Below are 27,277 nucleotides of genomic sequence, written 5' to 3'. Positions count from 1 at the left end.
TTTCCACACCACTGCAGAATACATTTATAAAACTAATCTGTTGAAGGACTAGAAGCTAGTGAATTGAATACCAAGAAGAGTGGTTAGTCTCCTAGTTATTCCTGTGGCTCGGCGCTATGTATTATTAATGCCAAAGTTGTCATGCCTGTAAAAAAAATTAAAAATGAAATATACTTCCATCTGAACCACTCATTTGAACCAGAAGGCATTTATTTGTTCCACTGATGGTGAATAGCAAGTAGATCTCTGTGATGTTGATCAAGTACAATATGATCTGCATCTGGCATAATCCTAGAGATTCTTTATCTTTGTCTATCTCCAGAGGAAACAACAATACTCTGTATCATAATGTTAATTTATTTTAGCTCGACCGTGACTGCACTGCATACAAAACACCTCATGAAGTAGGCTCCTTCCTCCTCGTATCTGATGAAGGCAGCTCTTGCTTCTTAGGATGAAGTAGTCTCTTGTTTATGAACTTTCATGTGACGATCAGTTTGTTAGTCTCTAAGATGTCACAAGACTGTTACTTTTTAGTGCATGCATAACAAGAGCAACTCTATGATGAGAAACTGCACTTCGTGGACTGCTCTTGAAGACAAGAAAGGACAAATATTACATACTAGCACAAATACACCTATTCTCTCTCTCTCACACCTGACAAATGTTGCCTTTCATTTTTGCACCAATGATTTATTTATCTTTTGCTATCATAATGATAAGTGATATCTAATTGGTGTTCCTCCAGTGGCAGAAGACATGTGTCCGTAGAATGAAGAGGGGGTTAATTTTTGGTGAGTCTCCCTCATACCTGCAACTACCACTAATAATAATAATAATAATAATAATAATAATAATAATAATAATAATAATTTGTTATTTATACCCCCGCCCATCTGGCTCAGTTTCCCCAGCCACTCTGGGCGCCTTCCAACAAAAGATTTAAAATACATTAAAACTCAGTCATTTAAAACTTCCCTAAACAGGGCTGCCTTCAGATGTCTTCTAAAAGTCAGATAGTTGTTTATTTCTTTGACATCTGATGGGAGGGCGTTCCACAGGGCCGGCGCCACTACCGATAAGGTCCTCTGCCTGGTTCCCTGTAACCTCACTTCTTGCGGTGAGGGAACCGCCAGAAGGCCCTCAGAGCTGGACCTCAGTGTCCGGACTGAACGATGGGGGTGGAGACACTCCTTCAGGTATACTGGGCCAAGGCCATTTAGGGCTTTAAAGGTCAGCACCAACACTTTGAATTGTGCTCAGAAATGTATTGGGAGCCAATGAAGAGGACCGGGTGTTACGCGGTCTCGGCAGCCACTCCCAGTCACTACCCAAAAACTGCAGCAGATGGCTGGGAAACCCTCAGCACATATGGGGAGAGGGATGCAGCAGGAGGATGATTCACCCAAAAATTATCTACCTCCCCAACATGCTGGTGGATGCCTTCAGTTAGCAGAAGGTCATATGAGCCTTATCCCAAGTTAGACTACTAGTCCATTAAGCTCAATATTGTCAACACTGACTGACAGCAGCTCTCCATTTTTCAGAGAGGGGACTTTTCCAGCTCCACCTGGTGAAGCCAGAGGTTGAGCCTAGGACCTTCTATATACAGAGCAGATGAGCAACAGCCCTTCCCAACTGAATACAATTCAGTTCCATTTGGTGCTGATTCAATATGATATTGTGGTTAATGTATACTAGATTGTGTATATTCGCTGTAATTTGGGGTGGGGGGAGCAGCTTCATTTCAAAACTGGAGTGGATGTTCTATTGGGAATGCTTAGTGTTGTGCCAAATTGAATTGAAGTGATACTTGTTGCAAGTTTTCACAATTCAGGTAACTGAACAGGCCAGCAACAATTATTTGAATGGGTGGCTCTTCCTAGCTTTGGGCATCTGGTGTATGCCAGCTCTGTGTGAGAGAAGCTGCATTCAAATGAGAGAATGTACATTTAAAGGTGCTTGCAAGCTGAAACATGGCCAAATTCAATAAATCAAAATGTTTCCAAAATGGAAAAAAGTATGATACCCATAACTATCAACACTGGCTTCGTACCTTCCTTTTTTATAATAATTTTTATTAATTTTGACATATAAATTATAATACGTACCACAAAACTTCACAACTTATACAATCTTTTTTTTGGGGACTTCCATCAGCACCTCTGATGATCCACCATTCTTATCACTTCTTATGCATTTCTTAAATTCATATTGCCTTAAATTATCTTAACTAACCATCCTCCCCTTTATCTATTTTTGCAATAGTTCCAATAATTCACCTCACAAAACTTCTTGCAACATTAGCAATAGTTTTCTTAAAATTATTTGGCAAATGCTTGCTTGTAGCAGTCAGCATTTCAAATCAGAAAAGGCTCATCAGCCAAAGCTGAGCCAAAAGTTCAGAAACTCAGTGGTGGATGTTGGCGGGGGCAGATTTCATAAAATCGCAGCCTGTCACTGCCTTTTATGGCTACTGCCTTTTTCATGGTCCCAGCTGGCAGAGATCATGTTCCTGGGAGTCTCAGCTGCTCTTGGGCACCATCTCACCCAACAGACTTTTTAGGGGGATGCCACATCATCGTGTGGCATTGTCATGAAGTTGGGGGGCATCTTTGCGGAGTGGATTTAGGGGGAGCATTCTAAGAGGAGAGTCACTGAAAACTGCCTCGTGGAAAACTGATGGATTCTGATGGACAGGAGTTAGCACCCCCTCATATAACTGACAGCCCCAAAGGAAAATGGTGGTAATGGCATGTAGCTTGTGGTTGACCTTAAGCTCCCCCTTCATATTCACTGGCTCTGGAAACTGTTTGATCAAGGGAAGGGGCATTTGCTTAATGTTCAGGGGAAATGATGCAGTGCAGGAAATGACAAGAGCTTCAGCAAATAAAAGTGAAAAATGCAAAAGTAATATGAGAAATATCAATCATGTACTTTACAGCAGCACTTTACAGCTCTTTCTATTTATATTGCATGAAAACTCACAGGAAACCAAAGCCAGGAAGAAGGAACACAGGAAATGGAGGAAAGCTGCAGAATCCCTACTATGGATTCCGAGACAATACCACATAAAGCAAAGAATCTAATAACTGGAGATATTAAATGTATGTGGATCTATCGATATACATTTCACATTCATCTATGAAAGCTGGTCTCTCTTTTTTCCTAAATTAAATATGAAATAAAATAAAAGAAGGCTAGAAGAAAACTTATACAGTATTACCAAGGCAGCAGAAACTTTCATGGCTTAGCATGAATGAGCAAACATGGCAATGATGAATTTTTAACCCTGTCTGGGTGAGGAAAGACTACTATATGGGAAATAAACAGATACAGATAAATTTATTACACAGTGAAACAGTATGGGGGGCCCTGCATTACTTCTGTCATGCATTAGAAAGTGTGTCTCTAACACGGAGGGGGGCCCTCTATCACACATTGAGCCTGGATTTAAAACCATATTCCTGTGAGTCTTTTTGTTCCCTTAACAAATGTGAACTTTGAAGAACCTTTTGGATTCAGTCCTCACCAGTAATAAGACTGGACACTATTTTTGGTGGCATGTTTTTTTATAAAAATCCATTGACACACAACAGAGCATTGCAGTACTGAAACAAGAGAGGACCTCGTTTAGCATTCCAAGTTGAAGGACATGAGGCAACAATTATGGTAGTATAAGCACTTTGGAATTATTGAACTAGAGGGACCAGGGACCTGTTTCATCATAAAATAGCTTCCTGTGTGTCTCCAGAAAATGGTAATGTTTCTGGTAGCTGCATGGTTATTTATGCCAACATGCCATCTACCAACCAGTAAACGTTTTTGCAAGTAATCACCAATCCTTCCCCTAGACAAATGCCATTTCCCCTAATCTTAGATGCATGTGGGGTGCCTATAACCAGCCATTAAATTCACGCAAGAAACATTTGAACCAGAGACACTTCCTGGTTTGCAACTGAAATCTGATCTACTCATGCAGGAGAATGAGATGAAATGAAAGACTTTAGCAACTCTGGGTGCTGGTGCAGGACACCATTTCTGAATAGTACGGTGGTACCGCAAGTTACAAATGCCTCAGGTTACAAACACTTCAGGTTACAAACTCTGCAAACCTGAAAGAGTTACCTCGAGTTGAGAACTTTGCCCCAGGATAAGAACGGAAATCGTGTGCTGGCGGCGCAGCAGCAGCAAGAGGCCCCATTAGCAAAAGCGTGCCTCTAGTTAAGAACAGTTTCAGGTTAAGAACAGACCTCCAGAATGAATAAAGTTCATAACTAGAGGTACCACTGTATAGCAACAACAAAATCTTACCAATAAACACATTTATATTTATGAAGTCAATGTATAACCTGCAGAAATGTATACACATTGTATTATTTCTTCTTGTGAGGATTTTCTTGCTACAAAAGGCATTACAGCGGTACCTCGGGTTAAGAACTTAATTCGTTCTGCAGATCCGTTCTTAACCTGAAACTGTTCTTAACCTGAGGCGCACTTTCACTAATGGGGCCTCCTGTTGCCGCTGCGCCACCGGCACGTGGTTTCTGTTCTCATCCTGGTGCAAAGTTCTTACCCAAGGTACTACTTCCGGGTTAGTGAAGTTTGTAACCCGAAGTGTTTGTAACCTGAGGTGTTTGTAACCCAAGGTACCACTGTACTCTTGGGAAGAGGGAAGGGGTCCCCCACTATCACCTTCAAACTGAAGGGCATTGGAAAGAAGCCCTCATCCTTAATCTTCAAAGCCCTGGGACATTCAGGAACAAACTATGAACAATCCTTAATGTAGTGGTTTATTCTCAGTCCCTCGGGCTTCTAGTCCAGCTATTCAGTACTAGCTTCCTAGTTCAATGATGTTTTTCTATAGCAGAATATTACAAATAGTAAATCCACCCATCCTGCTACAGTGGTACATTCTATCATGTTGCCTCGGGACTCACTACCTCAAGGGTAGCCAATCTGGTGTCATATAGCTGCTGATGGACTATAATTCCTCTGACCATCGGGGTGGAGCTGATGGGAACTGGCTACCCCTGCACATAGCTGTCAACTTTTCCCTTTTCCTGTGAGGAATCCTATTCAGAATAAGGGAATTTCCCTTTAAAAAAGGGAAAAGTTGACAGCTATGCCCCTGCACAACCTCATTCCCAATTCATTCTGCTGTGAGTTTCAGCTGTATCCTGGTCAATTGGCCACTATGCCGGGTGTGTGTTCCCCTTTTACAGACCCGTTACCCTCATACTAGGTCAAAGTTTGAAGCATGCAAGCCAGCTCTACTGTGGTTGGAAGACATGTTAATTGAACATTTCCTGCATCAGTACCAGTTGTTTCAGACTGGCACTGGAATACAGAGAGTTTTGTTTCTTTCTTTCCTACAGCTCTAAGCTGCTTAGTTCTTTCTCATGTTGGAATTGTATCCTCTCTGGAGAAATTGAGTAATCTCTCTTTTTGTTTTTGTTCTACAGTGCAAATCCTATTTGTGGGTTGACTGTTGTTGATGTTTTTATTCTTCCCACCACCCTTTTTTTTATTCACCAGACCTAACATTTGAGGTTACAAACCCTGAGACATTTGGCTTCTGATCAGTGAATACCGGCTTCCTTTTTAAAGAGCTCTGCATCAATTGTTCTTTCTTTAGCTATTTCCCAAGAAGCTAGATCTATTGGGTGTTTATTTTATCCTTGGTAATTCACTTTCTTTCCTTGTGATTAGGAGATGAATGGATTTTTCCCCCCAACCTGTTAAGGAAATCCATAAAGAACAATCTGACTTCTGTTGGGAAATGGCCAAAGTGACATTTTGTGAGTGATTAAGGGAAGACAGAATGTTATTCGGTTGCCAACATGGAGAAAGCCAATTCTAACAAAGACTAAAAGAGCTAGAAGGGAAATTGTAATGAATGAGTTGGTTCTCTGTGAAGCATATTAGTGTCAGAATATCTTGCATTCTTTTAAATATTGACAAGACAGTACACCATTTGCTGTTTTATATTACAGTGCAGTGTTCAGAAAGAAAGAGGCACAAAAACCCAAGGGATGACTAATTTTATATATGAAATGGAAGCAAACTATGAAAGCCATTTCTGCCCCGAGAGAAGAGATTAGAAACAATGTCATGTGAAACTAATACTTTCATTGGGATTTCATGAAGTACAAACCATCTGTCTTCCTCAATTTGTTTTCTTTATTTCAGATGGTAACCTATACCAACCCAAGGGCTTGGCGCATTAAGAATTCAGCACGATGGGGTGGGGTAAATCAACAAGACACAATGCCCCAATTAAGAAACAAAATGCCAACTTTAGAAATGGACTTTTAACCCCAACCATTAAAAGTCAGCAAAGTGTATGATGTACTTTGTGAGTATTCTCCAGGTTGCCTGCATGATACATCTCGCTAATTACTTTTCTGATGGCTGTGAAGCTTTGCTGTGTAAGTTAAGTCTCTCTTTGTGTTAGAAATCAGATGTTTGCCTGGAATTAGAAAGATTTCTCTTTTTTCAAAAAGAAGAGCTATATTTGATAAAAATGATGGTCGCTGCTATTGGAATTCATAATTTTCATTTAGTTTTCATCATATGACAGTGGAGATTCAGATTAGAATACACTGCTTGATTTAGATCAGGAGAGATTCTAAGACAGAAAATAGATCAGAATTATAGTGTTGGAATGAAGCTCTTCCTTGAGTTGAACCCAGTGCAAGATGATAACAGAATTCTTTAGCTCAGACTTCCCAAACTGGTGGCCTCCAAGTGTTTTGGACTAACATTCCCATCAGCCTCACTCAACAGGGCCATTATCTCATTGCATTTCATAAGAACATAAGAGCATAAGAAGAGACTACTGAATCAGGCCAATGTCCCATCTAGACCAACATGCTATATACCTGGGGGTCAATTTGTCTTCCAAAAATTTGAATTTATTTAAGGACAACTATGAAAAATGTTGGCTAGAAGTTAAAAAGGATTTAGAAACTTGGTCAAGATTGAAACTTTCCTTGTTGGGTAGAATTGCAGCGGTAAAAATGAATGTATTGCCAAAGATGTTGTTTTTGTTTCAAACCCTACAGATTGTGGACAGAGTGGAATGTTTTGGCAAATGGCAGAAGGATATTTCGAAGTTTGTTTGGCAGGGCAAAAAGCCCCGAATAAAATTTAAAATACTAACTGATGCAAAAGAAAGAGGGGGATTTGCCCTGCCAGACTTAAGGTTATATTACGAAGCTGCAGCCTTCTGCTGGATGAAAGATTGGTTACTTTTAGAGAACACTGATGTCCTGGATCTGGAAGGGTTTAATAACTCTTTAGGATGGCATGCATATTTGTGGTACGACAAGGTAAAGACTCATAAAATGTTCAAAAACCATATTGTCAGAAAAGCAATATTTATGGTCTGGACAAAATACAAAGACTTACTAGAAGGTAAGACCTCGAGGTGGTTATCACCAGTGGAGGCCAAGGCCCCAAAAAAACCCAATATGGAGGCTGGCTGGCTGAAATATGGGGAAATAATAGAAAAAACTGGTGACAATTGGAGGTTACAGAGCTATGAAAAATTAAAGCATAAGGTGCAAGACTGGTTTCATTATGCTCAAATTCAAGAGGTTTTTAAGTTGGACAAAAAAAACAAGATTCCAGGTGGAAAAATCGAAACTAGAGACAGAACTGTTAGAACCAAAGACTAAGGTACTTTCGAGAATGTATAACTTGCTGCTTAAATGGAACACTCAGGATGAGACAGTCAAATCAGCCATGATAAAATGGGCTCAAGACATTGGGTACAACATTATGTTTGAAGACTGGGAAAGGTTATGGACCACCGGTATGAAATTCACGGCATGTAGTGCCTTGAAAGAAAATATTATGAAAATGATATACAGGTGGTACATGACCCCAGTCAAGCTCGCTAAAATATACCATTTGTCTGATAATAAATGTTGGAAATGCAAGGAGGCTGAAGGGACATTCTTTCACCTCTGGTGGACCTGTCCAAAAGTGAAGGCCTTCTGGGAAATGATCTACAATGAATTAAAAAAGGTATTTAAGTATACCTTTCCCAAGAAACCAGAGGCCTTCCTTCTGGGCATCGTCGGCCAGAAAGTGTTAAAGAAGGATAGAACGTTTTTTATGTATGCAACAACAGCAGCAAGAATACTTATCGCAAAGCACTGGAAGACACAAGATTTGCCCACACTGGAAGAATGGCATACGCAATTGATGGATTATATGGAATTGGCCGAAATGACTGGCAGAATCCGAGATTTGGGAGAAGAGACAATGGAGGAGGACTGGAAAAAATTTAAGGATTATCTACAAAAACATTATAAGTTATATGAATGTTAAGAATTTGCATGATTTGGAAAATCTAGCTCCAGCAATAAGATTTGGTATATTGGAAATTAAGATATAACTATGAAAGGATTAAAGTTTAAAATAACACTGTACTTATTTTAGGGCAAAAGCAAATTGATAATAAGTATTTTGAACCCAAAAGAGAATTATTTGAAAGTACTAATAACACATGAAACAAGGTATTAATTTGCTGATATTTTTATTGTAAAGAAAGCAGGGTGAGGGAGACGTGGGGAAGTCCAGTTGGTTATGAAAAAATGTATTGGAAAGTTGGATCTCTTTTATTCTTCTTTTTTTCTTTCTTCTTTTGTTATCTGACTTTATATTTGTATCTGGAAAAAAGCAATAAAAATATTTTTTTTTAAAAAAAAAAATTGCCCAACATGCTATACTCACAGTGGGCAGCCAATGCCTGCGAGAAGCCTGCAAGCAGAACCTGAGTGCAGCAGCACTCTCCTGGCTTGCAACTCCTATTCAGAGGCAAACTGCCTCCAACAGTGGAGGTAGGACATGTTATTGGTTTCAGAACTCACAGGGTTAAGGAGTTCTGGTGACGTCTCTTTCCTGAGGCGTGGTTAGAAACACTTAGGGAGTGGTTTGACGCTAAGTGTTCAGTCTGGTTTCGCTTTTGCGGAGAGAGGACGCAAGATGTGTGCGTTGTCACCGGGACAGATTTAAGATCTGGTTTACTTCATGATTAAAGGCTAACAAGATAAGAAACGCCTTTGTGTCTGCTCTGAATTTATTACCCACATGCTGCAATTGCTTCACCGCTGTGTTTATCTCTGCTACCGGCAAGAGAGAGAGGCAGGAAGGATCTTTGGATCAGCATGGACAGACAGCAGAGCTGCGCAAAGGGAAGCGTGCTGGACTCCATGTTTGTTTCTCTTGGCACACATGGCAACTTTGGCCTCTCCGTTGCCATAGGTCAGTGTTTCCCAACCACTGTTCCGCGGCACACTAGTGTGCCGCGAGATGTTGCCTGGTGTGCCGCGGGAAAAATTAAAAAATTCAAAAGATTTTTTTTTTTAAGTCAAATTTTCGATTGGGGCGCCGTCACTAGATGACCCCTGGGGTTCCCTCCCTCCCTCCCGCTCTGCGCCTCCCTCCTCCTCCTCCTCCGGGGAGGCCCTTCCTGGCTCTCGGCCAAGGCTTGGCAGCTGCCACTCACTCACTCGCTCGCCCACCCGTCCCTCCATCCCTGCACCCGGCCTCTCCCCCTCCGTCCCCGGTGCGGGGGCTGCCGGGATCCGTAGTCCCCTCGCCCTTGGGCTCCGCACCCGCGCGGGGTGCGCGAACTACGTTTCCCAGCGTGGCCTGGCGGGCCGGGCGTTTTGTTTGAAGCGCTCTTCTCCCGGCCATGGAATGAGCGCAGCGGCGGTGGCCGCGCGGGCAGGGGCTCTTCCGCGCAGACCCCGCGCAGCCGGCCTGCGCCCCCGCGGAGATCGGGCGGCAGGATGGAGCCCGGGGATCCCTGCGGAGGCGGAGCGGCGGAGGCTGCCCCCCAGGTAGGGCTGCGTCGGGGGGGTTTTATTTTTGCAATGCTGCATCCGCGCCGGAGGGGACGCATCGGACCGCGGGGAGACCCCTTGGCGGGCGTGCAAGGCAATGCTTGCGTGCAGGCGTTGCATGGAGTGCAGTGCAATGCAATGGCAACGCGGCGCCCTGCATGCATGCATGCAACTTCCACCGGCGCTCCGGACTTGGCAGGTGAGGGGGGTCCCCAGTGGGCGGCAGAGAGAGCCGGGAGGGCGAAGGGGAGCCGGGGGGGAGGAGCGCTGCTCCCCGAGCTGAGCCCGGGGGGGGGAACTTCGGCGTCGTTGCGCCGGGTGTTGGAAGCGGAGGCTGGCAGGGGCCCCTCACCTGCAAAACCTGGTCGCCTCTCATATATTTTGTGCATTGCATTCATCGCCCGCTTTCTCCTCCAAGGAGCTCCCGGGGGCGCGCGTGGTTCTCCCCGTGTTATCCTCGCAACAACAGCCCTGCGAGGTGGGTCAGGCGAGTGGCCCAAGGGAGCACCCAGGGATTGTCCTGGCCAGGTGGGGTGATTTGAACCCTGCTCTCTGCCCGGTCTTCGTCCTCATTTAGCCCCCACATGTGCATGACTGTGCATGACTGAGGTTTCCCCCCCTCGTCTTGGCTATGGTGTGAGTCTGTGCTGTTAATTAATGGGGTTCTGCCTTCGGAGAAGATGAGCCAGCCCTCAAGGAGGTGATTATGTAATTTGCTAGCAATTCATGTCCCTCCTGGCGTGACACTGCACGCTGACGTCACGGGGCTGTAATGGTGGTGTGCCTCGAGATTTTTTTCATGAAACAAGTGTGCCTTTGCCCAAAAAAGGTTGGGAAACACTGCCATAGGTTATGGGTGCTTGCCAACGCTTTGAAGCATTGCAGGAACGTCCCACATGTGGGGGATGCCAGCAGGAAAGTTGCTGGGGCCAGCCGGAGCTGTCTTTGAGGCTGGAAGGAGCTCGCTGGGAGGAGAAGCCGATCTGCCAGAGGCCGGAGGAAGCTGATGCTGTCGTGAGTAAGCTTACCCCGGGGGAGAAGGAGATGGCTCAGTCCCAGGAACATGGCTTTGAGCTTAAGCTACCATGTGCGAAGCTAACCACTCAAACGTGGTTGGAGTGGAGTTATTTAGCAGAGTTGTCCCTAGTCGGAGCCAAGCTCTGGGAATTGGTCCAACCGATGTCTTCGTCACCTGAGGTGGTTGTGGTTGCAAGCCAACGTGAAGCTGAGGAGCGTGTGCTTACTTTTCTGGCTGAGAATGTAAGTGCTGATTTAAGGCCTATAGTTCTGGATGCAAGGAAACCTGCGGTCGCTTGGCTAGCTCTCCAGGAAGTGTGCAACGCTGGGGGCGGAAGCAAGGGCCGGGAGATGGCTGCATCGGAACAGGGGAGGCAAGATGGCACTGACCACCTTCGTGGAAGCCGGTGCACAGCTGGGAAAGGCTGTGGGACCCCTGAGGGGGACGAAGGGACTATTGCGACTGCTGCTGTTGCTGCCAGTTTTGCAGAGTCTAAAAGCTGCGCAGGTGATGCAACGTGTCTGCGTGAGGAGCTTGGAGAGAGGCAAGCTGCTGGGGGCCCTTTACCCACCACTGGGGGTGCAGGAAAGCGTCCTGGGAGCCCTGGGAGCAGTGGGGGGGGGCGGTGAGCAGTAAAAGCACAGAAAAGCCTCTTTTTCCAAAGGCTGCCAAGAGTTGTTTGCGTCGTAAGTCGAAGCCTGGGAAACAGGACAGAGCTAAAGGCTTCAAGGTCAGACATCTGCTGCAGAGGGAAACAAGGCCTGCAGAGTTGTCTGGGAACTCTGAGATAAGTCCAGTCTTCGGAGCAACGGAAGATGTTGCGGTTTCAGAGGCTGCCAAGGACAGGGGCGGCAGCGGGACGTTTGTTGGCATGGCAACGTTACAGAACAATGCCAGCAGGGACCCAGCTGTGAAGTTTATAATCGACAGTGGAGCGAGTCATCACCTGATTGGAGAGACACCTGCTGGGGGGCTGCGGGACTGCAGGGCTGTTTTGGATGGGAAAATTGTGCAGTTTGCAAACGGTTCCCAAAAGCAAGTTTCTGACATTGTTGACGTGTATGTTCCTTTTTTGCAGGCGCAGCTGGAGATCTACGTTGTGCCGGGAATGCATTGTTGTCTGTTATCTGTACCAGCTCTTGTAAAAGAAGGGTACAAAATTTGTTTTGAAAATAACACCTGTTCCATTTCCAGAGGGGGGAAGCTGCTTGTCAATGTGGAGGGCAAGGACAATCTCTTTGTTCTGGAGACTCCTCTGGAGGGTGGGGGGAATGCTGGAAAAGCACAGGCGCAGTGTGCTAGTGTTCCCAGTCATAATTCATGTGTTCATGTATGGCACAAGAGAATGTCTCATGCTAGTTTGGAAGATGTGCAGAAGCTGCCCAGCTGCACTGAAGGATGCCAACTCCGAGAATGTGGGAGGTCCCTAGTGTGCAGGGCATGCAGCAAGGTTCAAAGGGGCAGGTTTCCTGGGGTAAAGAGGGTAACCACAAAACCTTTTGAGTTTGTTCACACAGATCTGTCAGGACCCATGAAGTGTGAGAGTCTGGGTGGGGCCAGGTATGTGCTGACGCTGACAGATGACTATAGCCAGAACGGTTGGTCTTTTTCTCTGAAGACACAACGCGAAGCAGCGCAGCTGATCAAGGATTGGGTTGCGGAGGTGGAACTAAGGTTCTCCACCAAGGTGCAAGAGTTCAGGAGCGACCGTGGGTCACAGTTCACTGGGTCTGCTCTGAAGGAGTTTTTCAAGGAAAAGGGAATTCGTCACCAGGTGACGGGTGCAAAGTCTCCTCAAGAGAGAGGCGTGGCAGAGCACAGGAGTGAAGCACTGGCTGAAGCTGTCAGGGTTTTGCTGTGTGACTCTGGGCTGCCTCAGAGCTTTTGGAGTGAAGCTTGGAAATTTGCCAGCTTTGTTTTTAACAGGTCCTACAATCACACTGTAGGTGACACACCGTATTCTCTGTTGCACAAGAGGAAGCCACAGGTGCATTTCTTCCGTTCGTTTGGTTCCAAGGCTTCAGTGCCAATACCAACAGCGCAACGGAAGGAGGGTGGTCCTAGGTTCCAGGACATGATCTTCTGTGGGTATGATCCTGCAACAAATGGGTGGAAGTTTGCATACCCAGAGGGTGATCAGACCAAGCTGCTGGTCAGCAAGCATGCTGAGTTCTTTGAGCAGGGTGGTTGGTCACAGCCTAGGTATGGTTCTGATTTTCTCTCAGAATGCTTGTCCGATTCTGAGGGGGAGGAAAGGGAGGAAGAAAGGGAGGAAGGAGAGGCAGAGGCGGAGCCTGTTGCTGATGACCAGGTTGCGGATGATGGTCAAGCACAGGGGTGGGTTTCTCCACAGGTTAAGAGGGAACCCAAAAGTGAGCCTTCATCTCCTGTTAGCCAAGTGCAGGAGGCCCGAAGACGCAGCAAGTCAGAGGGGGAGTCCTCTGTGCTGGGAGACACATTTGCTGACCCCAGTGGGTCAGGAGGAGCGCCCGAGGTTGTACTCCGGCGGTCAACTCGGACCACAAAGGGGGTTCCACCGGAAAGGTTTCAGGTCACCAGTGCGTGGGTTGGTTTCGCACAGTGTGATTCTGGGAGTGTGGAAGGGATTCAACAACTGCCTGGGATAAATGACAGTGGGAGGCAAAAGGCAATGGGAGGTGAGTTGAACTCAAAGAGGTCTGTAAATAGGGGTTCACAGTTTCCCTCAGGATTCGTGACGAGAGGGGGTGTTATTAGTTTCAGAACTCACAGGGTTAAGGAGTTCTGGTGACGTCTCTTTCCTGAGGCGTGGTTAGAAACACTTAGGGAGTGGTTTGATGCTAAGTGTTCAGTCTGGTTTCGCTTTTGCGGAGAGAGGACGCAAGATGTGTGCGTTGTCACCGGGACAGATTTAAGATCTGGTTTACTTCATGATTAAAGGCTAACAAGATAAGAAACGCCTTTGTGTCTGCTCTGAATTTATTACCCACATGCTGCAATTGCTTCACCGCTGTGTTTATCTCTGCTACCGGCAAGAGAGAGAGGCAGGAAGGATCTTTGGATCAGCACGGACAGACAGCAGAGCTGCGCAAAGGGAAGCGTGCTGGACTCCATGTTTGTTTCTCTTGGCACACATGGCAACTTTGGCCTCTCCGTTGCCATAGGACAGAGCCATCATGGCTAGTAGCCACTGATAGCCATGTTCTCATTTATTGTACACCACTTAGAGGTGCTTTTAACAAACAAACAAACAAACAAACAAACAAACACCTTTATGTACATCATAAAAAAATATAACTTCCTTTTTTTAAAAAAAGCTTTTTCTTGGTTTTCAAAAACATAACAAATAAAACTTACACTTTTACGTTCAGCATTTTGTTTCTTCTTATGCCTTCTCCTGCAGTGTGCAATGGGCATGTAAAGGATTTGATTATCTTTTCGGAACCCTGGCCCCAATCTTTATAGGGCTTTGTGCATCTTGAACTTGGCCCAGTAGCTAATTAGCAGCCACTGCAATTGGTGCAATGTGGTGTAGTGGTTTAAGAGCGGAAGACTCGTAATCTGGTGAACCGGGTTTGCGTCTCCGCTCCTCCACATGCAGCTGCTGGGTGACCTTGGGCCAGTCACACTTCTTTGAAGTCTCTCAGCCCCACTCACCTCACAGAGTATTTGTTGTCGGAGAGGAAGGGAAAGGAGAATGTTAGCCGCTTTGAGACTCCTTAAAAGGAGTGAAAGGCGGGATATCAAATCCAAACTCTTCTTCTTATTTACTCTGTGCAATTTCGCGCCCAGACTTCCTTCCTTCCCTGCTTCGGTTTTCCCATTTTACATCCTCTCTTACAGATTCTTATTTACACCTATCCACATCACAAGTTTTATGTTAGCCCTACTACAGGTTTTAAACTACTACAATTATTTCGTATATACACAACAAATTTACTCCACTTTTTGGTCTCAAATTTGATAAGTCATTTTCGCCAATTCTGCATACTCAAATAATTTCGTCTGCCACTCCATTAAAGTTGGAATCTCCTGGGTTTTCCACTTTGGGGCCACAAGAATCCTAGCAGCAGTCGTTGCATACACAAATAACTTGCAATCTTCTTTTCTCACTTCCTCTCCTATTATCCCTAGTAAAAAAAAGCCTCTGGTTTCTTTGGGAAGGTGTATTTAAAGTTTTTTCATTTCGTTATATATCATGTCCCCAAACTTTTTCATTTCAATATAACTTCCAGAGGACACCAGGTTGTGAAGGGCTGCTACAAATCAAAACTGTTTCTGAATGGTTGTGTGGGGAAGAAGCTAAGTCCTTTCCCACTTATTTGAGCACATAGAACTCTGGCTATGCAGCAAAGCCTGTAAGAGGGGGTGGGGGAGCAGAGACCTGGCAAATCTCTCCCTGCGACAGAGCTGTTAAAAAGACCTGTTAAAATTCCCTGTCGTTCAGGAGTTACAAACCCCACTATCTGTCACTGTCAGGGGTTTAGGAGCAGAGGCACGGGCAAGGGAGGAAACAGAGAGCGAAGGGGAGGAGGCAGAAGAAAAGATGAGTGATGACGACGACCCGAGATCTCCTAGTCTTTCCAGTGAATCAGAGGATTCCCAGAAAGGAGCACCAGTGGCCAGGGCAAGGGGGGCACCCCAGGAAGATAGAGCCAGAAGGGACTCAGGGGGGAGCAGCTGGAAATCGGGACCAGCGTCACCGCCAGGAAGCAGGGAAGAGGAAGGGAGCCAGGGGGGAAGCGCTGGCAGCTCACCACAGGAGGGAGGGCATGAGTCAGGAGTGGCCACACCTCCATCGGGGAGCGAAGAAACGGTTAAGAGGAAGGTGGAAGGTTGGGCGCGCGCGCCAAGTTCAAATGCAGAGGAAGGCGGCGCAGTAAGCAGCCCCGAAAGGGAACCAGGTCCTAAAGCCCGGCGCAAGGAGGCAGGAGGGTCCGGGTCAGCGTCAGAAGAATCCCGGAAGGAGGAGGCCCCGGGGGGTAGAGGGACCCAGAGGAGGACAGTCAGGCGGAAAAGGTGGAGCAAGGCTAGGATATTAAGCTGGTGCTCACGGGGCGGAGACTCAGACGGAGCTTCGCCGATCTAGCTACTAGACGTAGAGTTTGCGCGCAGCAGCGTGAGAATGGAAACTGTAATTCAATAAAGACTTTTACTTAATGATCGTTGGCTAGCGTGATCCTCTGTGAGCTAGGATCTTCAAGCAGCTCTGACAGTAAGCTCCGTCTCTCCATTGTGGGCATCTACAGCCTCGAGGAGGGGAGAGAAACAGGTGCCTACTAGCGAGCTCACGAACGGCAGACGACATGACGGCTGAGCAGCAGATAGAGGACCTCAGAAAAGCAGTGGCACAACTGAACGCCGAGGTTCTCGCATCCAGGAAGAGAGAGGAGGAGGCAGCTGCCGCCTGCAGGGATCTCCAGGTCAGGTTAGACGTGCTGACAAAGCAGACACCCCGGCAGGAGGGAATTGGGTTGGCGAGACGGACAGGCGGGCTGGTCTCTCACTTCGATGGGAACCTGCAACAGTATCCCAACTTTAGAGCCGACGTACTGTGCGCACTGCAACTGCTGCATAAAGACTTTAGAGATGAACAAGAGAGAGTGGGGTTCATCATGTCCCATCTGCATGGGGATGCGAAAGCATGGCTACGCAATTTATGGAGAGATAAGGATCCGGCGCTCCAGAATGCGGATGCCTTTATTAAAGCGATGGATGGGTGCTTTTTATCAAGTATTGACGTGGATCTTGCACGGAAGGAGGTGCATGGGCTGAGACAAGGGAGGGCCAGCGTCAGGCAGTATCATGCCCGCTTTTTCGCCTTGGTCAGTGCCCTGGAATGGGACAGAGATTCGGCTCCTGTAAGAGACCTCTTTTGGGAGGGGCTGCACAACTCGATTAAAGATGAGATCGCGAGGGGGGAGAGACCCCGAACCACCCAGGAGGTCGTTCAGAGGGCACTGGCAGTGGGGGTGAGGCTGGAAGGACGTCCGTGGAGCAAGGACGAAGGGCGTGGAGGGCGCGAACCAGCCGGGGGCCCCTCCTTCCTTCCCAGAGAAGCAGCGCGGGCGCAATCCACGCCTCCGCCAGGAGGAGGAGCCGAACCTATGGAGGTTGGAGGTGCAAGGGCTCAGTCAGCAACCAGAGCCCTAGCACCGGCAGCAGTGAAAGCGAAGCCTCCTAGAGGGAACAGGAAGTGTTACGTCTGTGAGGAACCAGGGCATATGGCAAAAGAGTGTCCCCAGAGGCCCCACAAGCTCACTGCAGCCTCAGCAATGGTGACTGCAGCAACGCAGCAAGGAGGACCACAGCAGGGAAACGACGCGGTCTGGCTGGAGGAAGAGGCACTGGGGCCCAGCCAGACGTGTTAGTGACGCAGTCCCCAGAGATTTTACAGCCCGTGAACCCCCTCCCGCCCAAACCAGTAGTGAGGCTCACAGCATCTCTCCAGCTGCCCAATGGAATCACCATAGACGTGCCAATCACCATTGACTCAGGCAGCAATGCGGACTTTATAGGGCAGGACTTTGTCGACAGGCACGCTGTGCAGTTGCTGCCGGCCACACTGCCCCTGCAGGTTGTCACGGTGGATGGCAGGGAGCTGCTCGGGGGGCAAGTGGTGAAGCAGACGCCACCAATGGTGATGCGACTTGGGAATCACAAAGAAATCATCAGCTTCAACGTCACTCAACTATCTGACACGCCCGTTGTATTGGGCATGAGTTGGCTGGACAAGCACAGCCCAACGATGGCTTGGTACCAGAGGCAGTTGATCTTCGGCTCTTCCTTTTGTAATAATAATAATAATAATAATTTATTATTTATACCCCGCCCATCTGGCTGGGTTTCCCCAGCCACTCTGGGCGGCTTCCAAAAGAATATTAAAATACTATGGTACATCAAACATTAAAAGCTTCCCTAAACAGGGCTGCCTTCAGATGTCTTCTAAAAGTCTGGTAGTTGTTGTTCTCTTTGACATCTGGTGGGAGGGCATTCCACAGGGAGGGCGCCACTACCGAGAAGGCCCTCTGCCTGGTTCCCTGTAACTTGGCTTCTCGCAATGAGGGAACCGCCAGAAGGCCCTCGGTGCTGGACCTCAGTGTCCGGGTAGAACGATGGAGGTGGAGACGCTCCTTCAGGTATACTGGACCGAGGCCGTTTAGGGCTTTAAAGGTCAGCACCAACACTTTGAATTGTGCTCGGAAACGTACTGGGAGCCAATGTAAGTCTTTCAAGACCGGTGTTATATGGTCTCGGCGGCCGCTCCCAGTCACCAGTCTGGCTGCTGCATTCTGGATTAGTTGTAGTTTCCGGGTCACCTTCAAAGGTAGCCCCACATAGAGCGCATTGCAGTAGTCCAAGCGGGAGATAACCAGAGCATGCACCACTCTGGCGAGGCAGTCCGCGGGCAGATAGGGTCTCAGCCTACGTACCAGATGGAGCTGATACACAGCTGCCCTGGACACGGATTTAACCTGTGCCTCCATGGACAGCTGTGAGTCCAAAATGACTCCCAGGCTGCGCACCTGGTCCTTCAGGGGCACGGTTACCCCATTCAAGACCAGGGAATCCCCCACACCTGCCCGCCTCCTGTCCCCCAGAAACAGTACTTCTGTCTTGTCAGGATTCAATCTCAATCTGTTTGCCGCCATCCATCCTCCAACCGCCTCCAGACACTGACACAGGACTGTCACCGCCTTCACTGGTTCTGATTTGAAAGAAAGGTAGAGCTGGGTATCATCTGCATACTGATGAACACCCAGCCCAAACCCCCTGATGATCTCTCCCAGCGGCTGCATGTAGATGTTGAAAAGCATGGGGGAGAGGACAGAACCCTGAGGCACCCCACAAGTGAGAGCCCAGGGGTCTGAACACTCATCCCCCACCACCACTTTCTGAACACGGCCCAGGAGGAAGGAGCGGAACCACTGTATGACAGTGCCCCCAGCTCCCAGCCCCTCAAGACGGTCCAGAAGGATGTTATGGTCGATGGTATCAAACGCCGCTGAGAGATCCAGCAGAACTAGGAAACAGCTCTCACCTTTGTCCCTAGCCCGCCGGAGATCATCAACCAGTGCGACCAAGGCAGTTTCAGTCCCGTGATGAGGCCTGAATCCCGATTGGAAGGGATCCAAATGGTCCGCTTCTTCCAGGCGTGCCTGGAGTTGTTCAGCAACCACTCGCTCAATCACCTTGCCCAAGAATGGAAGATTTGAGACTGGGCGATAGTTGGCCATCGTGGCCGCATCTAAAGATGGTTTTTTAAGAAGCGGTTTAATAACCGCCTCTTTCAGCGGGTCTGGGAAGGCTCCCTCACGGAGGGAAGCATTCACCACCCCACGAAGCCCATCGCCCAGCCCTTCCCGGCTAGCTTTTATAAGCCAGGATGGGCAAGGATCAAGGAGACAGGTGGTTGGTTTCACTCGTCCAAGCAGCCTGTCCACATCCTCGGAGGTAACAGATTGGAATTGATCCCACTCAACTTGACTAGACAAAACTCTAGCACTCTCCCGCCCCGGCCCTGCTCCCACGGTGGCGTCTACCTCTTCCCGAATCTGAGCGACTTTATCTGCAAAAAACTTTGCAAAATCATTGCAGGAGATCATGTGGCCCGTACTGGGCCCCGATGTAGCAGGTGGTTCCGCTAAATTGCGGACCACCTGAAAAAGTCTCCTGCTGCTGTTTTCTGCAGATGCAATAGAGGCGGCGAAGAAAGCCTTCTTCGCCGTCGCTACCGCCACTTGGTAGGCTCGACACTGAGCTCTAACCTGTGTCCGGTCAGCTTCAGAATGGGTCGTCCGCCACCGGCGCTCTAGCCGTCTCAACGATTGTTTCATTGCCCTCAGATCCGTGGAAAACCACGGGGCTGTCCGGGCTCCATGCAATCGGAGAGGGCGCTTCGGAGCCAAACAGTCAATAGCCCTGGTTAACTCCACATTCCAGCGGGCCACCAGGGAATCAGCTGAAAGGCCATCAACATGGGATAAAGCATCCCCTACCACTCTCTGGAAACCATTTGGATCCATTAAGTGGCGGGGGCGGACCATCCGAATCGGTCCCACCTCCCTGCAGAGGGGAAGGGTCGCGGAGAAGTCAAGTTGCACCAGGAAGTGGTCTGACCATGGCACTTCTTTTGTTTCGCTTTTACTTAGTGTCAGAACACCAACATCCATGGAGGTAAACACCAGGTCCAAGGCATGTCCGCGGCTATGGGTTGGGCCAAACTTATTCAGGGACAGCCCCATGGAGGCCATGCTTTCCACGAAGTCCCGAGCGGCCCCTTGTAAGGTCGTGTCGGCATGGATATTAAAATCCCCTAGGACAACCAAACTAGGTGTCTCCAGGAGAACATCCGCCACGACCTGAAGCAGCTCGGGCAGGGAATCCTTGGTGCAGCGGGGAGGTCGGTACACCAAAAGGAATCCTGTACTGCCCCTATTGCCCAACTTCCAGAACATGCACTCAGAAAACTGGGTCTTCCCAATAGGACGCCTGGTGCAAACTAATGACTCCCTAAAAATCACTGCAACCCCCCCTCCCCGCCCACAAGGCCTGGGTTGCTGTGCGTAAGAGAAACCTGGTGGACAAGCAGCGGCAAGAACAGGCCCATCTGCTTCATCCAACCAAGTCTCTGTTACACAAGCCAGGTCAAATCCTTCATCCATGATCAAGTCATGGATGGCAGTGGTCTTACGAATCATTGACCTGGCATTGCACAGCAGCACCTTCAGGCTATGTGGGTATCCCTTGCTGATTCTAGTATCCGTCCGGACAAGACCAGACCCGGAGGCAGGGATAGTCCTCAGACAACGACTAAACCTGCCTCCTCTGTAATGACATGGTCTGGTCTTAGCGTAACTCCTCCTCCTACCCGTGATCACTGAGATCGGTTGTCCCAGCGCATCCCCCTCTGTGGAACATGCCCCAGCCATTTTGTTGGCTGGGACCCACTCCCCGGCAGCCCTGACCCTTCCCCTTAAGAAAAAAATAAGACCTTAAAACAATAAAAAACCCCAGAAAACAAAAACAATACAATAAGACAATAAGACCTTAAAACAATAAAAAACCCCAACAAAACAAAAACTATAAAAATTACAAATCCATTAAAATCAAACAAATTCCCAACTAAACATCCATCCCACCCCCATCCCCGTCCCCGCAAATACAGAAAAATAAAAGGAAAAGGAAAAGGAACATTTTAAAACATTTTAAAAAGAACTCTGCGCCCCTCCGGATCCCCCTGGGCCGCAGCAGCAGTGAACACTGCATCGTGCCCAGGCAGGAAGGAGAGGAAGAGGAGTCACAGCTGCTGCTCGGCACGCTGCAAGCGATTCCCCACAAGTACGCTGAATTTTTGGAAGTTTTCTGCGAGAAGGAGGCAGACAGGCTACCCCCTCACAGACCATATGACTGCAAAATTGACCTGCTGCCGGGGGCGGCGCTGCCTAAAGGGAGACTGTATTCCATGTCAGAGGACGAACTGCAAGAACTCAAGGAGTTCATTGATCATAATTTGCAGCGCGGCTTCATCCGGGAGTCCAAGGCAGTGGGGGGCAGTCCCGTATTCTTTGTTAAGAAGCGGGACACGCCCCAAAAGAGACTCGTAGTGGATTACAGGATTTTGAACAGTGTGACTAGGCCATCGGACTTCCCCATGCCCCGAATTGACGACCTCCTCGCAAAGGTACGGAAGGGCAGAGTGTTCACCAAGTTGGACCTGCGGGGGGCGTACAACCTCATTCGCATGCGGGAGGGTGATGAGTGGAAGACAGCCATGTTCACGCCACTGGGGACCTACGAATATAGAGTTATGCCTTTTGGATTGCAAAATGGCTCCCACGTTTTTCAAGCTTTTATGCATCACGTGTTGGCGGGACTTCTCTACAAGACGTGCGTCTGTTTCTTAGATGACATCCTGATCTTTTCGGAGTCGCAGCAGGAGCATGACAAACACGTCAAGGAAGTGCTGAGCAGGCTAAAGCAACATAGGCTCTACGCCAAGCTGGAGAAGTGCCAATTCGACGTGACGGAGGTGGATTTTCTGGGCTACAAGCTGTCTGACAAGGGGCTCGCCATGGACAGCGCCAAGGTTCGAGCGGTGTTGGATTGGAAGAGCCCGCGCAACCGGAAGGAGGTCCAACGGTTTGTCGGCTTTGCGAACTTCTATCGCAAGTTTATCAAGGGCTTCGCGATGCAGACGGCGGCCATCACTGACACGCTTAGCTCCAAGAAAAAGAAGTTCATTTGGACAGAGCAGGCGGAGCAGTCCTTTCAGGCACTCAAGCGTCTCTTCGCGTCGGAAGAGCAGCTGCTTCATGTCAACCCCAGCAAGCCGATGAGGGTGGAGACAGACGCTTCGGACAGAGCCGTGGGGGCGGTCCTGCTGCAGAAAGACCCGCAGGGGGTGTGGCGACCGGGAGCGTTTTACTCCAGGAAGCTCAGCAAGTCCGAGCAGAACTACACCATATGGGACAGGGAGTTGCTGGCCATTCACGCAGCGTTCAAGGCGTGGAGGCACTTTCTGATCGGCGCCAAGCACACGGTGCAGGTTTGCACGGACCACAAGAATCTAGAGCACTGGCGCACGGCACAGTTCCTGAATCAGAGGCAGATACGTTGGGCTGAGTTCTTTGCGAACTTCGACTTCCGAATAGAGTATGTCCCGGGGGACACCAACATCATGGCAGACGCTCTCTCCCGTAAGCCACAGTATCTGGAGGACGCAACACCAGCGGCCGCCATGCACATCTTCGCACCGACAGTGTGGGCGTGCGCCGCGGCGACCGTGGACCTAGAGGCGGTGCGACGAGCGTTGCAGGGGGACTCCTTCGCACGAGCAAAGATGGCAGAGGTGCAAAGGGGCAAGGCAGCGGCCGACGGTTTCCAGCTAAGAGATGGATTGCTCATCCGTAAAGGGGCCATCTACGTGCCGGGAGACGAACTTCGAGCCAAGGTGCTGCAGCAGCTGCACGACGCGCCCACGGCCGGGCACTTTGGCAAGGAGAAGACGGTGGAATTAGTAGCCAGGGATTTCTGGTGGCCTGGAATGAGAGGGGAGGTCGCAGACTACGTGGCGAGGTGTGACACCTGCCAGAGGGCCAAACCGGTGCACAAACCGCCGGCCGGACTGTTGGAACCGCTGCAAACTCCGGTCGAACCTTGGGAAAGGGTGGCCCTGGACTTTGTCACGGATCTGCCCAGCTCAAGGGGCAAGACGGCAGTGCTGGTGGTGGTGGACCTGTTTTCCAAGATGGCCCATTTCATTCCGTGTGCTAAGGTGGCCACGGCGGAGCACACCGCCAAACTGTTCATAGACCACGTGTTCAAGGTTCACGGTCTGCCACGGTCTATTCTGTCCGACCGGGGGCGGCAGTTCATCTCGAATTTCTGGCAGAAGCTGATGGGCTTCCTGAACGTCAAGATCAACCTGGCGTCGGCGAGACACCCGCAGACCAACGGGCAAGCGGAGCGGGTCAATGCCATCATGCAGCAGTACCTGAGATGTTATGCAAATCAACAGCCTGCGACGTGGGTGGATTACCTGCCGCTTGCCGAATTCGCCTACAACAACACGAAGCACGTGTCCACGGGGGTCACGCCGTTCTTCGCCAACAACGGGAGACACCCCAGAACCTTCCCGGGACTGGAAAGAATGGGGGAGGGGGAGCCGCAGACAGCAGATGCGTTCGCGTCGGAGCTGCAGGAAGTCCACGATCAGCTGAGGCGCCACCTGGAGCTGGCCAAGCACGCATACAAGGTACAAGCAGACAAGCACAGAAGGGTTGGAGAAGAGCTCCACGTGGGAGACTGGGTTTGGTTAGCAGCCCATGCAGTGCCGGCCAGGTCGTTGGCCAAGAAGAAACTAGGGCATAAGCAACTGGGGCCCTACCAAGTCGAAGAGCAGGTCAACCCGGTAGCTTTCAGACTGGCACTTCCGGAGGGTTCCAGGATGCATCCAGTATTCCACAGATCGGTGCTCACTCCCTACAAGGCACCGCACAGGTTCCAGGAACCCGGAACGGCGCCGAGTCCGGCCAGAGACAGAACAGGGCACGCGGGAGTGGCACAGAAGGAGCGCATCAACGAAGTCACGGAGATTTTGGACTCCAGATGGGGGGAAGAGGGGGTAGAATACTTTCTCGCCAAGGAGGGCACCCCGGCCAGTGCGAACAGCTGGGTGCCGGGATACGCCTTAGACGAACCTCTGCTCAAAGACGAGTTTCATGCCCTCTTCCCACATAGACCTATGCCAGCAGACTTTTTCGACGACTGGCTTTTCACGCCCACGCTTTCGGCCAGCACGTTTCCGGGGGTTCGACTCGGACGAGGAACCGACACGAGACGTCCGTTCCCCGGAGGGGTCACCCTCGGGATCCGCCTCGGAACCCTCGTATTGGTGGGACGATAGGCCAGAGGAGCAGTTCCGCAGAAAGTGGCTGGAATGCTCAGGACGAGCAACGCCGCCAGGAGGAAGTGAGGGAGAGACGGACATGGACATTTTCGGGGACGACCCTGGTTTCGAGCACGGCGGCACAGAGATGGAAGCGGAGGTGACCGTCGTCGACGAGAGCAGGGAGGAAGAACCGGAAGACTTCAGATGGAGGCCCGCCACGGGAAGCGACCGATATCCGACGTTCGTCCCTTTGCAACAGCAGCCCCCAGCTCCAGCACCGGAAGGAGGGGAGGGGGGAATGGGGGGCTTCGAGGGGGGGATGGATGTCAGGGGTTTAGGAGCAGAGGCACGGGCAAGGGAGGAAACAGAGAGCGAAGGGGAGGAGGCAGAAGAAAAGATGAGTGATGACGACGACCCGAGATCTCCTAGTCTTTCCAGTGAATCAGAGGATTCCCAGAAAGGAGCACCAGTGGCCAGGGCAAGGGGGGCACCCCAGGAAGATAGAGCCAGAAGGGACTCAGGGGGGAGCAGCTGGAAATCGGGACCAGCGTCACCGCCAGGAAGCAGGGAAGAGGAAGGGAGCCAGGGGGGAAGCGCTGGCAGCTCACCACAGGAGGGAGGGCATGAGTCAGGAGTGGCCACACCTCCATCGGGGAGCGAAGAAACGGTTAAGAGGAAGGTGGAAGGTTGGGCGCGCGCGCCAAGTTCAAATGCAGAGGAAGGCGGCGCAGTAAGCAGCCCCGAAAGGGAACCAGGTCCTAAAGCCCGGCGCAAGGAGGCAGGAGGGTCCGGGTCAGCGTCAGAAGAATCCCGGAAGGAGGAGGCCCCGGGGGGTAGAGGGACCCAGAGGAGGACAGTCAGGCGGAAAAGGTGGAGCAAGGCTAGGATATTAAGCTGGTGCTCACGGGGCGGAGACTCAGACGGAGCTTCGCCGATCTAGCTACTAGACGTAGAGTTTGCGCGCAGCAGCGTGAGAATGGAAACTGTAATTCAATAAAGACTTTTACTTAATGATCGTTGGCTAGCGTGATCCTCTGTGAGCTAGGATCTTCAAGCAGCTCTGACAGTCACATTTAATGGAAAGCTTCCCTGAGGGTGGTTCCTCTCCAGGAAGGCAATTGCAGTTACGAAATCCAGATACATAAAAGCCTCTTTATGGAAGACAACCAGAGATGCGAGAGCTGCAAATGTTTGGGCCTGTTATGAGTGGATCTCATCCTACCCCTAATTGACAAGCTAGACATCAGATCCCCTTTCTGGTACAGAGGTTCTGATCTTCCACTGTATGTATCTAAGGTGCCTTCCTTTAATTCTTGTAGCTGCACAATGTATGAAATGAAAGAGAAGGTACAACAGTAGAACATAGACCTGTGGACTATAAGAAAATACAATATTCAGAAACTTGAAGCGGAAGGCACTGTGAGTGAGTAGCTCCTGTGTTCGAAAAATTGGCCAGTTGCCTACCCTAATGGAGTTTTACTCCCCCTGAAGGAGCAAGTTTGCGGTTTGCAAGTGCTGGATCCAGCTCCGTCATTGGAGGCCCAGGTAGCCTCAGAGGCTAGAAGTACCTTTTACCAACTGTGATTGGTTTGACAGCTATGGCCATTCCTGGACCTGGAAAGACTTTCCACAGTAGCTTGCGCACTGATTACTTCAAGACTGGATTACCGCTTCCCTCACACTCTATCTGGAAGCTGCAGTTAGTGCATAATGCTGCAGTACAATTGCTGACAGGAGTGAGGCCTTGTTGGCATATAAGACCTGTTGCTGATCTGCTATCAGGCCAGATTCTAAGTGTTGCTATTAGTACAGTGGTACCTCGGGTTACATACTCTTCAGACTACATACGCTTCAGGTTACAGACCCCGCTAACCCAGAAATAGTGCTTCAGGTTAAGAACTTTGCTTCAGGATGAGAACAGAAATCGTGCTCCGGCGGTGTGGCAGCAGCGGGAGGCCCCATTAGCTAAAGTAGTGCTTCAGGTTAAGAACAGTTTCAGGTTAAGTACGGACCTCTGGAACGAATTAAGTACTTAACCTGAGGTACCACTGTATACAACTTGGAACTACATTTTGCCCCACGTGTGCCCACTCATCTGCTTCGATTGGCAGAATTGGCACTTCTATAGGTGCCACGTAATACCTGTTCGGCATTTGTAAGAACTTGATTGCTTAGTGTGGTACAGTGCCTAAACTTTGGAACTCCCTGCCTATGGAGATCAAGCAGGTACCTTCACTGTACTCTTTGTGGTGCCTGCTAAAAACATTGTTGTTTAAACAAGCCCACCCAGGTGCTTAGAAAGGGTCTCCACAGCCACAGAAGGTGTTGCATCATCCCAACAGTTTGAGTTTGACTTCACCCCAAAAGCACATTCCGTTATTGTCTCCTGAGACAGGCAGCTGGCAACAACTATTTTAACTTTTATATGTTTTGAAGTGTAGTTGTGAATTTTCCTCTTTTATCTTATTTATAATAATAATTTTATTATTTATACCCTGCCCATCTGACTGGGTTGCCCCAGCTTCCAAGATACATAAAAACATAACTTTTTACCTGTTTAATCTTTTGTAAACCCCTTGGAGGTTTCATTTACAATGAAGTGGTTCTTTTATGAAATAAATAAATAACGGGGAGGTTCACATTACTAAAGTACTATTTAGGTCGTTCCTTTGTAAGAGGAATGACGAGGTATCCAATGAGAAATTCGATATCTGAAATTAATGGTAGCAGAATAACTCTATAAAGCTGAGGCTTTAAATAACAACATCAAAGTCATATCATTAGGCCTTCCCATTTCAACTAAGCCTTTTCAGTCGGGTACCTTGGGATAAACGGTATTTGCCGCATGAACCAGCGCTTGGAACAAAACGTTACCTGTGCTTTGCACAATAAAAGACTAACTTGTGCTGTGCCAAGGAATTTAATGAGCTATGACTCCAAATCGCCCATAGGGAATAGTTCTGGTTTATTGTTTATCCACAGCGCTGCCTAAGGTTCTGTATGAGTGCTTTACACAAATACTGTCAT

At 49.1% G+C, this 27,277-nt stretch overlaps 1 long non-coding RNA gene across 1 annotated transcript; it reads right to left on the bottom strand.

The window, feature by feature from the left end:
- Positions 1-317: 317 nt before the first annotated feature.
- On the bottom strand, positions 318-26,957 carry LOC308581722. Its single transcript, XR_014005214.1, has 3 exons — positions 26,804-26,957; positions 6,356-6,472; positions 318-591 (listed from the first exon to the last, which is right to left on the bottom strand). It is a non-coding gene; the product is annotated as an uncharacterized lncRNA (long non-coding RNA).
- Positions 26,958-27,277: the final 320 nt, after the last annotated feature.

The sequence above is a fragment of the Podarcis bocagei genome, assembly GCF_964188305.1.
Source record: "Podarcis bocagei genome assembly, chromosome: 2".
Lineage (NCBI taxonomy): Eukaryota > Metazoa > Chordata > Lepidosauria > Squamata > Lacertidae > Podarcis > Podarcis bocagei.
Note: the sequence above shows the minus strand (reverse complement) of the source record. Positions and strands in the feature narration are given on the sequence as shown.